General features: G+C 37.5%; 1 protein-coding gene across 11 annotated transcripts in view; it reads right to left on the minus strand.

The window, feature by feature from the left end:
- Positions 1-18067, minus strand: part of TBCK (TBC1 domain containing kinase) — a 115282-nt gene that overhangs the window by 87555 nt on the left and 9660 nt on the right. The gene's annotated exons all lie outside the window — the stretch shown is intronic.

Here is an 18067-nt window from a genome sequence, read left to right on the forward strand (position 1 = left end):
GTGGAAATTTGCAGCCACTGAGTATTCTGTTGGCAAGATCTTGCTGTCTATTTTATCATGAGGTTCTCTTCATGGTGCTCTGTTGCTCTAACTTCCAGATACCCAATTTTAAATTTCAGTTTTAAGCAAAGAAAACAATTGCTTAACTCTAGAGTAGGAAAAGTGATTTTAGAAAAATGCATCTGACAGCCAGCAGCAGTAGTCCCGACGTATACCACAGGTGGCTGAAGGGAAAATAAAAACTACTTAATGCATGACAACTTGAATACTTAAGAACAAGTGGACTGTAGATCATACAGTTGGAAATCAGAGATGGGTGGGGTCAGGAGACTTGACCTATTTAAACTGTTGGAATAAAAGAACTCCAACATGAGAAAAGAAACAATGAAACTGAATTATTAACTGAGTTAACTGAAAATATATTTTCTCCATGCTTTTTTGGTGCTGCAGTAAAATAGTTTAACATGAAAGAGTAATCGGGCATTTCAAAAGATCTTCCTGCCTGCTTACTGTCTCCAGTCCTACCTTCCCCTAGACAAAGCAATCTCCCCTTTTGATGACTTTGACCCAAGCAGTTGTTGCTATTACAGTATAGTTAACCAGAACATATAAATGTACCTGGACAGCAGTACAGGAGCAAAGATAACTGGGGCTGAAGGCAGCAGCAAAATCTTGGAGGGAAGTATTTCCGGTTGTTACAAATGCATTTGTAGTATTTTTAACTGGTTATGGACAGTTACAAATTTCACTTGCTTTAATGCTATTGTAACAGTCAACATGGAGTACCCAATCCATTTTGTAGAAGGAAGAAAGCTGTGCCTGGAAAGTACTGATAGTGCAATCAACACTTAATGGCCTATTTTGAATAAAAGCATTTCATCTAGTGAAATGAACAGAGGCTCCACCAGAATTTGAAACAACACAGGACTGGCACCAGAAAGCAAGCCTCATCATCTACTTAACTGTAGAGAGCCCTGTAATTTTTGTAGCTACTGGAGACGTATATGTGGATTAGTGTTAAGTCACGCCTCTTCAGTGCAGTGGCAACTCAAGGTGAGAAGAAATTGATAACAAGAACTGGTACTAGAACTATTTTGACTTCCCTCAGGAAGGCAAAGCAAGACCAAACGGGTTAAGATTATGCTGATAATGCCATGTTCCAGAGTTTCTCTTTCCTCAGACTTACAACTCATGGGTACATACACAGAATTACATGTTTAAGGAAGTCCTTTATCAAATACAGGCATCTTGTTCTAACATTATATTATTGCTGTAAACAAGTAAACTCTAGAGGAAGACAATCTCAGCAACTAGGTGTCTTAAGAAGCTTATGGCACTGATACACAGGAGCAAAAACATGGGTTCCTCTTCCGAAGAGGAGTGTCAGACAGGGTCTGCCCTGAGGAAGCACACCAGAGCAACACAGACCAGCAATGTCATCAATCACTACCCCAGAACTTGTGAAACTAACACACATTTGGAATTCAGGAAGGAGATTCATCACAAAAATTTGTGTCTGTTCAAAGTGGAACGGAATCAGGTTGTGAACAGATGTAATGTTTCTGAACTCATAAAAGTGACAATATTTCAATACAAGCAAAACTATAAAACAAAGAAAATGACATTTGCAGTTAGTCCCATTACCGCCAACAATGCGGATAGACTGGTTAGGAGTGGTATGGCCAAGTGGTTACCACAAAGGATAAAGTTTGGGTATAATCCCAGCTGAGACAATCACTACACTGACCTCAAGAAAGCCACCTGACCTCCTTATGCCTCAATCAACCAGCTGGAAAACTGGATAAAAAGCAGGACTGGGTTGAAAACCAGATGTGCAGATAAATTGGGTCTTCCTGGGTAAATAAATTACAAAATACCCTATGCAGAACATAAAGAGTTTGATGCAGGTGGGAATGGTTTATTTGGCGCTTTATTATGTGTTTGATTAAAAAATGGCACTAGGGATTGAAATTGTAAACACTGCCAATTTACTTGGAAATGCACTCACATTATCAGAATGAAATGAACTGGAAGGGAATGCAACAAGCAGAGAATACACTACAAAAAAAATGAATTTTATAGGCAGAGTCCTCAGGAAGTCTCTAACTCATGCACAGAGGTATTTCTCACAGGGTAGCTTCAACAAGTTCATATTGCTCATCTGAGGAAACTCAAAAAGTCCTTTCATTCCTTTTTTAAAGTTCTAAGCTACAAGCATGACTTTAAAAACAACACAAATGATGTTATATTTTTATGAAGGTCTCAACTTGTAACATACAATAAACAAGTCCATAAAAGAATGGATGAAGGCACAGATAAAGAACAACTTCATATATGGAGCAGATCTCACACAAAGATTTTTAATAGGTGATTTTTCAGATCATTAACACTCTGAAAGATGTAAGTGTACCTGCTCCTCATAAAGCAAAAATTTTAAAACATTGCACCTCTAAGATATTCAGCGTTCATCCCATAAATTAGGGGAGTAAATAAACAAAGCCCTTTTGAAAAGTAAGCACACCTTACGAAGTACCATCTTAACGAAACCTCTAGTGGCATCTGGGTTCAATGCACAGAAGGGGAAAGACATATCCACATTCCCAGTTTTTGATCTTGCCACTGATTAACTTCTGAAAAGCCATTTTTCACATCTTAGCCTCAGCTGGCTCACATGTAAAAGGTACTTTTAATTGCATAAAAAAGTGCAATGAAATAAACAAAATTTCAATCACCACATGGAAAGATTAGGTAAAGTGGCCCTCATTTAAAACCAGATCACAGACTCTGCATTCTTATCACAAACTATACATTCTGACACAACTAACAACAGAACTAGATGCACAGGTGACAATAAGAGAACAAAAGCTAATGGGATGAAAACCAAGACAATGACCTCAAAATATTTAATAAAGAACTTAACTTCATTAGCATTATATACATGTATCATATGTCACATTGCCAAGATTTCATTCAAGGAAACAACACATCTCACGCTCTCCTCTCCTCCCAAAGGAATCAACTGGTAAAATATAGGAGCAGAATTAAGATAAATGGAAGTCAGATCTCCAAAAATCTTTATTTCGTTCTCTTTTGCACTGCATCTGAGCAAATACATGCACCCTTAAAAGGCCACACATTTTGTGATCAACACTCCTGGCAAGGTCTATCACAATCTGACAGACTCAGAAAACCAACCAGACAACATTTAAAAAGCAAGTAAGGGAATTAACTGCAGCTAGGATACTCTTCCTTGACAATAAAAGGCACTAAATCAGATCTTCAGCTGCCTGGGGGTGTCTTGCTAAGTTAGTTCCAAACCTGGCATCAAATCCCATGCTCTAGGCAAGGACTATCATTCCTTTTAATCTGAATGCAGCAGTATCTAAATTTCTAGGTAGAGGGTACATTAAGTTTCAGCTCTCCATAAAGTAGAGAAGCCTTGACATTTGTCTATTAAATATTTTCTATGCAGTAAATGGTGCAAGCAGCAGCAGTACCAGAGCCTTAAACCATGCAATCATTGAAGGAAAAGGGACTTCTAAAGATGTGTGATCAATGATCCCACAGTAGGCAGCACCTATTTCTTTACTTTCCTCCATGTTAAAGACGTATCTGAAAAACAATTGCTGTTTGCATGCTGAAATGCCAACTGGCAACTATAGATCAGTGTGTGGCTCAGACCCTATGCTTTTGAAGACACCTAAGTTCTTAAGAAGTTTGAAAGTGACTTTTGCAGCAAGCAAACTTTGCTTGCTTCCCAAATCCTGCCCTGTCACAATTCTTACATACTAACAATCTTTTCAGACTTAAACACCTAATATTACATGTTTAAGTAGAAATTAGATGACAGAAAAAGTAATAGACCTAGCAAAAATCATGTCTAAATTATCTCATTTTGGAGAGTTCAGGGTGAAACAAAATAACAGGTCTGTATTTTTCACCATAACCTTTGTTACAAAAACAAACCCAACAACTTCATACCATGTGAACCATTAGAAGAGGTAGATGCCTGATTCAGAATGACTAATAAATAAATAATAAAAGAAGCCACCAGGTCCACACATTCATGAGGCTGACTTCAAAAAGAGTAGTTCTACTACTACAAGGAGGGGGTGTGAAGGATTACAAAAGCTCATGGTTACAGCTATATAGGCAAGATTTTTCTCGCAAAGAAAAAAAAAATATTCTGAAGTAATCACATCTAAGCAATCAAACTGTACTGACCTGGCATTTTAAAAAACACAAAATGATAGTTGCAACACAGTACAATGGCAAGAGTTGGCAACACTGACTTTGCAGTAAAAAATTACAGAAAAAGAATACCATGCATTTCAAAGTCCATGTGATTCCCGTAACTCACTAGTGACAGCACATCCTATCAGCATATATGGCAGCATAAAAGGTGGTTATAGACTTGGGAAACTGGGTATCAAGCACCAAAGCAAGGTGGCCCACAAAACATTTTCATTATCCCTCAGCCAGCTACTCTTCACTTAGCTCATCGCAGCACTGCGCTGCTAAGAAATTTTGCTGATGCACAACTCCAGATTCAGGACTTTTGTAATGTAGGAAAGCTGCAGAAGTTGAGGAGATCTATTTCCCTTTCCTAAAAAAAAAAAAAAAAAATGAGGAACATAAACAGCAAAGATGAAGACCAAGAAATATTCTTCTTGTTTTGATATCACTTTTACCCCAGAAAAGTTAAGATTCAGTTAACACACGTTAGCAACTTTCTTAAAATCAGAAGGCTGTGGAGATCCGGAGTACTTTTCTATCTGAGAGCACAATTATCTTAAGGGTCAAATCCTTGCAATCCCACTTCAAACCAACAATCAAAAGGGGAAGTTCTCCTTTATCTGTATGCTTCACAAACGCCGTGAAGACATTGTTTCCAATGGCTGAGATCGGCACATTAGACTATCAAATCCAGGTATCAGTTAATGTACTCTCTATACAAAAATCCTATTTTAGCATTCACCTAGCAGAACATAATTTGGCCTATTATTTTCTTCTACCACTACAGATGTTTTGAGATTATTACTAATACAAAATGATGACTTCAGTTAGACTAAATTTACAGAACACCATTCTTCCATGTTTTTCCCTCAAAATTATATTAATGATGTAAGAAAAAATTATACTAAAAAAAGCTTACATTATGTATTGTCAATTACATAGTGTAATATAAGTTGTTTTTTTCTTAAAGTATAATTTTTAAGTGTTGACCTCATGTCAATTATGGCAGCACTATGTTGACCTCAAGCATGTTTAAAGTGCTCTTTCAAGGGGAAGAACATACTAAAATAATTTATAGTCACCACAATCTTTCATTATAAAGGTTTTAAAACATATGATTTCCACTCTCACTGTTTATAGTCAGATGATATCTTTAATGATTCCTGAATCCACACTGAGAAACAAAAATAATAGTTAATACCCAGGCATTAATTTCTAATGGAACCAAAAAAATTATCAGAAATTATAGTAATTAACCAAAACTACCCATTCTGTGTTGTTAGTCCACCCAATGAACATCCCAAAGTCACTCAAAGCTTTCAATACTACACTTAAAATAGACGCTACCATGTGCTTGTTCAGCAGCAATTCTGTAAAGTCAGGAAGTCTCAGTACTATTTGCATTAGTCACTTAAAATTACTGCTTTTCAAAGGTTTGCTGACAGGATACTGCTGATTAATTTCATCACTGCTTTTCTGCCTCTACCCATTAAGAAAAGAGGTAATATTACACAGAGTTTGCTAGTACAGTCTTTGCCAGGAAAAAAGCTAAGTGGGAGGATATTACCAGAATTGCCTCACCGTGCTAAAGTTAACTTAGTGCAGCTTCCTTCTACACGCCAAGGCCAAAAGGAAGACACGTTCTTAATCAAAGGCACAACCACGTACGTATGAAAGAACAGTATCAGTGGGCCACCTTAGATTGTACGTTTGAAGCACTGTCTTAATAAAACAAAACATTGATATGCTGGAGGTTCATTATTTTCAGATACTAAAGTAGCCTCTTTCCACCCTGAACTGCTATACCATTCAGGCTTAGCTCAATGGCATGACAGAAGATTCTTCTCCTGCTCTGCTGCCTTTACCCAGACAGAACTCAAGCCTCATAAACTGGAAGCTGTAACCTTATATCTACTTTATACAGATAACTGTTGTTTTACTAGGGCTGAGGATTCGCTGCTACAAAGCTCAGTGTCAGCAAGATTTCTTTAGAAACAAGCACCAAGACACCAACATTTTGAAGTTTTCATTTTGATGGGCAATGGGTCATAATCTACATTTGCTCTTAGGAACAACTCTGCAACCATGCCCTTAAAAGACTACAGGTTTTGACGTACTTTCAACTGCAAGCAGAGGAATTACTTTGCGATATCATTACTAAGAGGAAGCTTTCTAAGAAGTTTTTGCTTAGAGTGACATTATTCACAAGAAGAAAAAGTTAAAGATATTTTATTTGGAAACAATGTTTTTGGTTGAGTCTTTCAGCAGGGGTTTTCATTCCTGTATTATATAGTTCTTTGTTTATAGCAAATGTATGCATTGAAATAGATGAATTGGGGAATATCCACAGAATTCCAAGTCTGCTTTAAAGCATTCTCTATTAAAAAAAAATCATTTTTTTTCCTTAGGCCAATTTGTTTGCATATTAGTTTCCCTGCTTTTAAGAACATGCATATGCACAGCATACACAGAGGACTTTAACAGTGGGTTTACAGTGCTAAACATTTTTTTCCCCATAGAGGAAAGCAAAACCAGTGTTTTATTACTTTTGTAAATGCCACACCAACAAAACAGCTGGCATTGGCTTGTACCAGTTGTTTATCATCTTTGATAAAATTACAAGAGCAGAACAGAAATGACATTTCAGAAATCACTAGAAAATAAAACCAAGATATGGTTGTCTGCTCAGGATTTGATGGAAATTTTGTACAGAAAGGCACCAAATGGCTAGCCATAGCCTAAGTATAAGAAAGAAACATGTCTCCAATCCCCATCTCATTTTTCTTTGTTATCACATTAAGTTTGCAGATCTCTGAAGATCAAAGTGTCTGAAGAGTTAAAATTAAAAAACAAAACACACCCCCAAACTCCCAAATGCCTAGATTTCCTTTAGCGAGTTTTAAACCTGAACAACTTCTTCTGGAGACTACAAAATATTACTGATAGCAGACAGGAAAGAATTCACGTCTCTATATTTTATCATAAACTTGCTCAAACTTCAGTTATGCCTGGTAGCCAAACATAAATCCAGTGTTTTCCTTATCTTTGAACCTCTCCCAGCTTGGACAGATGTGCCACTCTTCACTGCGCTGGAAGAGAACAGAACAGATGAGCTCCTGGAAACCCAGCTCTCATACTCAGGCACCCAAAGCAAGGGGCTCCCAACCACCGAAATATTGCCTGAATTCAAAGATCATGTACTATGAATTACAGTGTAAAATGGTTAAAAAAGAAAGTGTTCGTTACAATGGGATTCTCAACATCACATCTTCTGCTCCTGAATAAATGGAACTTTTCCCCCCTTTGTTTAAGGATTAAAAAAAAGTCAAAAATCACTCTCCAGTGCACAAAAAGCTAAAAGCATTCTCAAAATACTCAGACTATGATAAAACAGACAGCTCCTCTTCTTCAAAGACCTAAAAGCTGAACAACTGAGCTCCCTTTAAGAATTTAGCTTCTCTGAGCAGAACAGTCGTCTTGTACACATAATTTAGTGCAAGCAGCAGCCAAAGAATAATCTTCTGCAGAGACTAAAGATGATCTCGTGACCATCGCAAAGAATCCTCAGGTAGGGAGAAAGAAGTCTGCATTGAAAGTAGGCATTATCATTCTGTTAAAAACACACACACAAAAATGTTTTCTATGGTAGCAAATTGTCAAGAAAATAACACAAGAACAAGTGTTCAAAATTTTAAGAACTTGCACGAGGGCTATAAATATTATGCCGTTTCACTATAGTGGCTCAGAACACAAAAGTGAGCAACATTACAGGTACTATATTTAAAACTAAAGAATGGGTAGAGATTACCAAGGACGTTGTCCTGGTTTCAGCAGGGATACAGTTAATTTTCTTCCTAGCAGCTGGTATAGTGCTGTGCTTTAGATTTCGGATGAGAATGGTGTTGATAGCACACTGATGTTTTGGTTGTTGCTAAGCAATGTTTACCAAGTCAAGGACTTTTCAGCTTCTTGTACTGCTGCTGGAGGTGCACAAGAAGCTGGGAGGGATATTTCAATACCATATTGCATCATGCTCAGTATGTAAACTTAGGAGGAAGCTGGCCAGGGGTGCAATCGCTGCTCAGGGACGGGCTGAGTACTGGTCAACAGATGGCAAGCAACTGCATTGTGCATCACTTGTTTTGTATATTCTTTTATCATTATTATTATTATTTTCTCTTCCTTTGCTGCCCTGTTAAACTGTCTCTATCTTGACCACAGCAGCTGTGTGGTACTTAGTAGCCAGCTGGGGTAAACCATGATATAGATACAGGGATTTCCACCCCGCCCCCGCCCCCCCCCCCCCCAAGAAGTACACACAAACACACACAAATTCATACAAGAACCAACTATCCTCACCTACTTTCAGCACCTTAACTGTAATTCTACAAATATAAAGTAAAGCAAGAACTGTACCCCACAACTTCTAGCTTCCCTTGTTTCACTCGGCACGGAAAGTAAGTATTCGATCTTTGAAAATGAATTATACCTGTCAGGAATTCTGAGCAACTAAGACGAAAAGATGAGAGGTTTGAGCCTATTTACCGGTTACTTTGATAATCAGCAAATAAGCTACATATACAGGTTCAGCTCATAGCTTTTCTACAGCTTATGCAAAACTGAGCTTTAAGTTAAACAAATGAAAACAGCAACCCTCAGTTTTGTGTTTGCAGCAGAGAGCTCAAGGCAACTTAAGGAGTTCTACATTAAGACTTGAGTTCGGATCAGAGCATACTTTTAAAGTATACCCTCCTGATCAGCCTCTCCTACCATGCTTGATTCACAAAGTGGTTTCAAGCACACAAACTGGATTCCTTTTAGATGAACCACAAGGTAGGATCCAGTACTTGCCTACAGCTGCTAATGGGCATTTCGTCCAGAGCAGACTGGAGCTATATGGAATCCGCACCCCTAAAAGATGTATAGGACGCTTTGCTTTACACATCTATTCCTACTGGATCACATTACTTGCTAATAAAGATGTAGCCTGAGAAAGGTCCCTCTTCTTAGTATGGGTCATCCAAGGCTTTCTCCCATTTACGGTTACAATGGACAATTGCATATTTTATTTTTAAGGAAGACTTATATCTACGGGATGAGAAAAGAGTTTTGATTAATGTTAACCATGTCGACTTTCTCCTTCCCACTGCAACAGAAGTGATGGATCCCTAACTTCATTATATAAGGAGATGGATTCTCTCATTCTTTCTGTGGCACCCCAGGTGGATCAGAAAAATCTCAATAAGAATCTGATCAATGAAAATTTTTAAAAGAAAAGCTGTAAATGAAGTGTAGTTATTAATGCAGTTAACATAATTGCAGCTGTGCGGCAGTATGAACTGAACTGACAGCTCTAGAAATCGTGACTAGCTAGCAATAAATAATGCTGTCCTTGCAGCCAGACAGGATTGATTTTTTGTTACTCATTTCTGCAGTCCTGTGAAGCACTGCCAGTTTAAAAAAAAAAAAAAAAAAGGAGCAGGGCAGGCCTGTTGGCTACTTCTTGATAGAGTAGCTGCAGATCTAACACACTAGAAGATAATTAACTTTTTAGAAAATAAATTACATTAAAAAAAAAGGAAAGTAATTTCGAAGAAACAAATATAACCACTAACTCCAGAAAGTACAGATATTAGTAGGAATGATAAGTGAGCATGCTTTCTTTTTTATGGTTACTGGACAGCAGGAAAAGCATCTAGAACTTTGTAAAACTGCACTAAAGCAATCTATTTTCAAATTTCTCAGCCTTTGAGAGAAAGGCTGCACATTAGGCATCTCTGCATGAGAGAATTAAGCATTAGCAACAAGCTACATTCCTAATTAACCCCTGACCTCCCCCCTCCTTTCATTTTATAAAGGTGCAACAGAATTTTTAAAGCTATGAACAAAAATTGCAACAGTGCACAGCTCTTCTCCTAAAGCCAGGCATTTCCTGTAAATCAGTAGTGTTCTTTTAACAATTTGGCTATACCATACTTTTAAAAAAAACCAAACGTAAATATCTAAAGTTAAAAGCCATACCTAGGTACGTTTTAGTAGTCAGCTCAAAAAATCTGGATCCCTGTATCAATGGTACAGATGCTACTCAAAAGTGAAACAGAACAGAAAGTTCCAAAAGAAGAACAGTCTGCAAATGCAGGTGATCAAAGGGACTTTGCAACTAGGCCAATAAGCCATGGTGCTGTTAGGAATTTCATAGCTAACAACTAATATTCCAAAAGGCATTAGAAGTGCATCACTTTGATCTATATCACAGTACGTGTCATCACAAAAGGCAGGAAACACTTACCTAGAGAGGTAACAATAAACTTAATTGTAGCAAAAATGCCTGTGACTATAAATTAAAAATGTATTAATCAGCATATAATTAATATTAAATTTCCTTGAAAGCGATACAAGAAGTGTGATCACCAAAGGAGCAAATAGAGATGGATATAGTTGCATTTAGGAGAAATCCACACAACAAAAGTTGCCTGACAAAAGGACAAGAGAAGCACAGCAGACTGTAAATATGCAAGACATACTCCCAAGTGCACAAGAAACAAAACAAAACAAGTAGTACTGGGAGTACAGGAAACCACCTCTTGCAAGGGCTGGTGAGTAGTGATAACATTAAAATATCAGGCATTAGATAATAGTAGAAGACAGACCAGTCTATACCAGTTCTTACTTTACTCAAAGAGCTCTCAAGTCTGATGACCTTGACTTCCAAGAACCACCAAGGGCCATAGCTACCACTGTTAACTGTACACCATCAGCTCCATGATATTGTATACTCACAGCTAATTTACAATATGTGTTAAAGACTTAACAGTTTTGTGTACACAGTAATGACTAATAACATGCATGAGTTAACCTTTAGCATGATGTGTTCTGTTAATGAATGAAATTAATACTTTAAAATCTGTAAACTAGCCTGACCTCCCAGCCTTCTAAACACTTGTCCTGGTTTCGGCTAAGATAGAGTTAATTTTCTGTATAGTACCTGGTATAGTGCTGTGGTTTGGATTTAGGATGAGAATAATGTTAAAAACACACTGATGTTTTTAGTTGTTGCTAAGCAGTCAAGGACTTTTCAGCTTCTCGCACTCTGCCAACAAGAAGGTGGGGGGCACCCAAGAAGCTGGGAGGGGACAGAGCCGGGACAGCTGACCCAAACTGGCCAAAGGGATATTCCATACCATATGATGTCATGCTCCATATATAACTGGGAGGTAGGCCAGGAGACAGTTTGGTGTGAGAAGTAGCTGAGTAGTGGCTTTGGCTGGTGAGCAATTGTGCTGTGCATCGCTTGTTTTGTATATTCTTTTATCACTATTAACATCTTCCTTTTTTGTCCTATGAAACTGTCTTTATCTCAACCCACTAGTCTAACCTTTCCCCCCCCCCCCCTTTTCAATTCTCTCCCCCATCCCACTGAGCGGGGGCCAGGGGGGAAGTGAGGGAACAGCTGTATGGTTGTTTTAGCTGCTGGCCAGGTTAAGCCACAACACTCCTATCACTGCAGTCTCTAATTCCCTAGTATCAATCTAGCTATAAACATGTGTGTGAGTGTGTGTATTCAGTCCCAATACAAGTTCTGCACATGTATCTGTCCATCTGAAGGTTCTGTTGGTTCAGGAGCCAAGCAATTCAGTTAACTTAGTGCTGTGCTCATGACATGGTGCCCACAAAATTGCAGAGCAGGGAGAAAAGGGTTATAACACGTTTCCCATAACGTTATGTTCTGTAAATCTATGATTTCAAGTCTGGCACAACACTGATGTAGGGATGGTATGGGACTAATGCAGCTTCTAGGCACAAGACTGGGTCTATTTGCACTGTAAAATAGAGGAGCTTGAACCCAAGGAGAGAACATCCATATGCACAGAAGAAATTATCTCAAACCACAATGACATTAAATGATGTTTGCAAGCATATCAATGCATCTAAATAAACCAACTGTTAGATCCTTAATTAGTGACAAATGATCCCCTGAAGACACTGCTTAGTAGTTCCAAATACAAGAACTTGCACTTTAAAAATATAATCCCTTTCTAGAAGTATGCACTGTATAGCAAGTTTAATGTGTTAGCTCTTCCTTTTCTTTCCCTTCCTAAAAGCAGGATGAAGTGTCAAACACTGTATTAAGTTAGAATAACCATATACTAACCACATCTTGTTCTCATGTGACTACAGGCAATTTTTATTCTAAACACAACTATCATAAATCAACATCAAGATTAATGTGGCTTAAATCCAGTAGGATTCGCACAGCACAAATTTGACATTAGGTTTTTCAGCCATTAGCTCATTAGTAGTGGTTTGCTCATTTATACAGAATGAAATTTTAACACTGATCCTTAGACAGTTCCTTGCAGAAATAGCTCTGCAGGATTAAGCCACCCTCCTGCTGAGGATGGTGTTTGGTCTGTTCAAGAGAAACTCAGCATCCTCTTGCACTAGATACTGAAGACTCAAAACTCTCCACTACTTTTGTTCTCAATAAACTCAGCATAACTTATCCCCAGCTCAAGATATTTAATACTGCTTTTAGCATGGAAATCTGTATGAAGTGTCTACAGGTAACTACAGAAGCAACGTAGTAGAGCAAAAGGGTGAAAGATAATTACACACTTTTTCCAATCTACAGACTTTGTGTTGTATACAGCCATCATAGGTACTTTTTAATAGCAAGAAGTAGAGACTATCATAATCTCAAAGAGTAGGATTCTCCAGTTTTCTTTTTTCCTGGAAGAGAGGAAGATAAGAAACAAGTATGCACTTACTGTTACATTTCACATGTAAGGTAGACGGGTGTTCTGGGATGTCTTTGTGCTGCCATCAAACATTGCAGCCAACTATACAAGCAAAGAATTTGGTTCCATACCTAAAAAGGTCACTCAGACATCAACAGCAATAACGTTCACTTCAACTACCTCATGAAAGCTATACCCCTTTTCCATTCCAAACAATCATCTTGTTGCAAGGGGAAAGGCAGTCACAGGAGACAACCTATGCTAAAAGGAATGCTACAGGAAGATTTGTAGTCAGACTAAAAATTACTTACAGAAATAAAAAATCCCAAAACACTCCTATATGAAAAAAAGCATCATTGGACAATACATAAACAAGTCTGGACTAATGGCTAATCTTTCATCGTAGCTTTGGAAATAAAGCATTGGCAAGAAACTAAAGGAAAACTCTACAGACACTAAATGCCCAAACTATAGGCTCTCACTTGTGCTTAGGAAAAAAAATAATTATAAGTTTGTTTATTAATGCTACTTCATTTTACTACTACATCATTTATCCTTGCTTAATGCAGCCCCATTATGACATATGGATTTCTCATGTGAAATTCCAACACAGACTTGATTCAAAGCAGAATACACTCAGCCCTTGAAGTTCTGCTCATATGCAGCTCTTCAAGTCAAATCATGTAAAACCTTCAGCCTTTTGATGATTTGCACCTGTCTTATGATATTTTTGAAGAATCCCTGGCTAGTCAGAAATTGCTTTCTGCCCCCCATCTAATAATCTCTTCTGTAAGGTAGTTTCACTTCAAGTTTACCAAAAGCACATTAACAGCAAGGATGGCATAAAGAAATCTAATCCAATCAATGAGCACACAACTGTTTAATAAAGCCAAATAAAATGTACTCATCCGAATCAGTCAGATCATGTTTTCTCCAAACTAGTAAAACAGCTGCGGACACAGTCTGCTTCCCATCAAATGTTCCATGTATAACAAACTATACCTTGTATCTCTGATGGTTCACTAGCAATTTTTCAAAACCATGACTTTCAAAACATATGACAACTATATTTTATTGAAGAAAGGAATAGGCTTAGACTGCCCAAGCCACAAATTGAAGACCAGTCCAGAAACTCTTTTGTAGGTGCCAAAAGTCTGCTGAATGTCAGTATTTGCTGGCGTTTTTATTATTATGAATACAAGTGCAGACCAACTTCTTCAAAGAAGAAACACACTTCAAGCGTGACAGAAAAGGAAAAGCTCACAACTCCTATTATAACAGCACAGGAGCAGAGAATATAACTCCTTTAACACTGTCTGGAAAACGTATCCCAAAGGAGTAGTTGTAAATGTGTTTAAAAGATGGAGAACCTTAAAAATAAATTCACATCTTACATTCTGGTCTGTGGTATCAACAGTGCGAAAATAACTAGCAACTTTGAAAATCTAGTAAAGCTTCGACTGCCACAAAGATGAAAACTACCTTTAGTGAGACTATTGAAGTACAAAACTTCTACCCACCATAATTTTTGTGACTTATTTTCAACTCACAAGAAAAAAATCCTTTGTATGTGCAAGAAGACACAGAGCTAGCCAGCCAGACCGAGACACGTTTTCAAATCTCTGAACAGCAGTAAAATATTATGAGCTTAAATCAGGTATTTACTATTTTTGCTTGACTATGTACATAAATTCCTAGCCCTTTAAAAATTTAACTGACTCCTGAACATACATCAGAGAGCTGATTATGCAGCAACATGACTGCTATAAACTAAAATTAAGTGCATACTTTCTCTGACTCAGAGTAACAACAAGCAGGACAATAAATCAGGAATAAACAGGAAACAATGACCCAGACTACAGTCTCTCACACAGAGGACAATGGAGACTGGCCTGGTAAAAATGGGACATCAATGCCCAAAATTCTTATCGTACCCTATCCTAAAAAACTCTTATCCATGGTTGCAGCCTGAGTTCCCCGTCACATACAACTCCAAAAGAGCTAGCTCCCTTGCTGTTATTGTGATGCCCTGTGGAAGCACAGTAAAGAAAATTGGAATTCATGTCACTTTTAGAAGTATTAATTGTAGTTATGTTTACACGGTCATCCCCTGAATAAAACACACAAAACTGAAGAGCTGTATTAAATTCCTTTTCTGCATCTAGTTATTTATGGTACGAATTGCAAAGAGCCAACTCATTTAATTCATTTAAGAGTTCTCAAAATTTACCTGACAGACTTCTAAAAGCAGTACATGTTCCTTCTAGGATCCCAAATATGCATCACTCAAAAGAGAAAAATAATCTAACCATAAATTACCAAACACTTACTCGCGTTACCTTTTGAAAGTGAAGTTGAGCATGTTAACTTTGAGGACAATGACAAACCACCTTTGTAAATTCCTGGAAACTGCAGTCACAGTATTTTTAGCTAATGAATGAATTCTTGAATATATCACAAATCCGAATTCTAGAAAATTTTTGGTAGTACGCTCAGTAAAATGACTTACTGCACTGTGACAGAGCAAATAAAGTAACTGGTTAGAGCTCTAATTTCTAGTATTCAGCCCCTATGTGCAACTGATTCATTAGAATTAGAAAACTTGGTGAAACTGAGGTTAAGTGAACAAAGAACACTGCATGTCTGTTTTTTTAATATAATTCATATATTAAGGAAGGTATGCTACACTTGATGCATGACTTCAGGAAGGATTAACTGCAAATAACTACCAAACAGCTGTATGGCCTGTTTTCCAGTATGTATGGAAAGATAGACAGTCCATAATGTAATGTCTTGAATTTCAGCACTAACATAATAGAAGATTTCCTGCTGATTTTACATCAGCTTGTGGTACAGGTGCAAAGGACTTAGGTTACAGGCAAGTGTAAGGAAAATTAATCTAGAAACCAGAAGTGCAGCTTCTCGCATTCTATAAACAGTTTATAAAATTAATTGCAATAGCATACATATCAACTCCGGATGTGTAACCAGCTATGCTATCATTGACCAATACAATCAGAATACATGGAAAAAGCCAAATATTTCCCTCCAAAGGTAACTGATATAGACAGATCATGTAACCAATAACTGGGAATTGGTCCATCCAAGTTATTTCTGCAAATTTATAGGTCTCACATAAGATCCAAAAATGTCTGTTTTCATAAAGAAAATAAAAGTGGAGGGAAAATGTCAGTCTTGCAAGAAACTTCATTTGAAGTGAACATAATTTATCTTTTAGCTACTACTGCAAAAGCTGTAATTTACAGTAGATGAGTCACTAATGTCTCTTAAAGCTATGAGCATACATACAGCCTATATTTTAGCCCTATATTTCAGGTGTCAACTTCCTGAAGAAATCCCAATCGGCTCAAAAGAAAGATCAGATAGTAGAATAACTCATTTCAGTAAAAACTCTCTCAAGCCAAGAGGAAAATACAAAGCCAGGCTTTATGCATCTACTCTCAACAGAACCACAGCCCAAGTAGCTGAGGTAACTGTCACAAACTAATTTCTCTCAGCATGTCAAAAAAATGAAGTTGCATACCCTAGCAAACTATCTAAAAAGGTCTCCAAAATCTTTCTGGATGCCACAAAACACATGCTAGTATAAAGGGGGAGAATGGATGTGCATACAGACCACAATTATTATTTGAGAAAGTTTTGTTTATAGAATTATGGTAGAGAAATGTATCCTCCCCCCCCCCCGGAGAAGGACATCCTGCCCCTTGCAATTCTTAGGCTGCAGGACTACATTGCAACAGAAGTTGTAACAGAATCTACATAAGTATACTGTATCAAGCAATTCAAAGCAAATTAAAACAGCTAGATGCATGCTTTTTCAAAAACAGTCAAGAGGCAGCAGACAGTCTGGGCTGCTTCTCAGCTAACACCAAAATACACATGTTCAAAGAACAGTGTGAGAACTGAATAAAAAAGGAGAGAAAAGAGCTTCTGATGCTTTAACTACTTGTGGAACTTTGCACAATAGGAACCTGATGCAAAACTGTGTGAAGGGCTGTAATATCTATCACACATGAGAAGCCTTTTACAACTAAATACCTCTCTATCTTAAGAAAAAATGGAAGCCATATTTGCCTAACATTCCTCAAGCTACAGTCCCTGCAACACTTACTGCAATACAAGTTTAAGTTCACAAAAAGCTAACGCACAGGCACAGGGCATTTTGCATTTAGATTTATCTCTGCTAGACAACATAGTTATCCTATTTAGGGGTTGCAAGGCTCCAAAAGGCTACAGATCCAGCATTACTCCCTTTGTACAAATCTAACTTGGGATGAGTCACAGGAAGTCTCTGTGGATAGTACTGTATCAAACACAGCCCACCTGAGAATGTTAACTGCAGTTAAGCAGGAAGACCCATAAAAATTTGTCGATTATTTTACTGAGTAATCATCATCTTTACGCTTGCATGACTGTCAATAGAGATGAAATCTAATGCTTGCTATACATTTTCCAGAAAATAGGATGAAGAGAGTTTGAATTTCTCTAAATGTGTTTTATATTTATGTATTTGTGTGTTCTGAAAATAACCAGTTAGCTCACAATGCCTTGCAATCCCAAATGGAAATAATGTTTCTCTTCTTCATTGTTCACATTTTCTGTGTTACATATTCTTTAGGACAAGATACCACTTCTTTGGTCCAAAGGTAATAGTGATAGACTTAAAAATTACAGCTAACACTTCTAGCAACAAGTCTGATGGCGATTTTGTTTGTTTGCTGCTTTAAAGATACAGATCAACTACGCTATACATACTAGCATGAAAGCAAATATTCCTGGTATCCAGCCTTTGGACTTTGTTTTGACCAAAGTCTTGCTGAAATGACTGTACTAACCCAAATTCAAATCACTTGCTAGCACCCTGACATATGTATCTGGCATCCTGTCCACTTTCTAGCTAATAAATTAATACATTTCTGCACATGAAAAACACACACCAAATTCTGTCCTTTCTAGTGAAACTTACATTTCATCATCTGACAGATATATAATCTTCAAATTAATTCTTAGGAAGATACTTACCCTGCCATAGGTCTGATTCTATTTTTAAAAAGAAAACCTGAAACTAGTAT

The sequence above is a fragment of the Grus americana genome, chromosome 4 (assembly GCF_028858705.1).
Source record: "Grus americana isolate bGruAme1 chromosome 4, bGruAme1.mat, whole genome shotgun sequence".
Classification (NCBI taxonomy): domain Eukaryota; kingdom Metazoa; phylum Chordata; class Aves; order Gruiformes; family Gruidae; genus Grus; species Grus americana.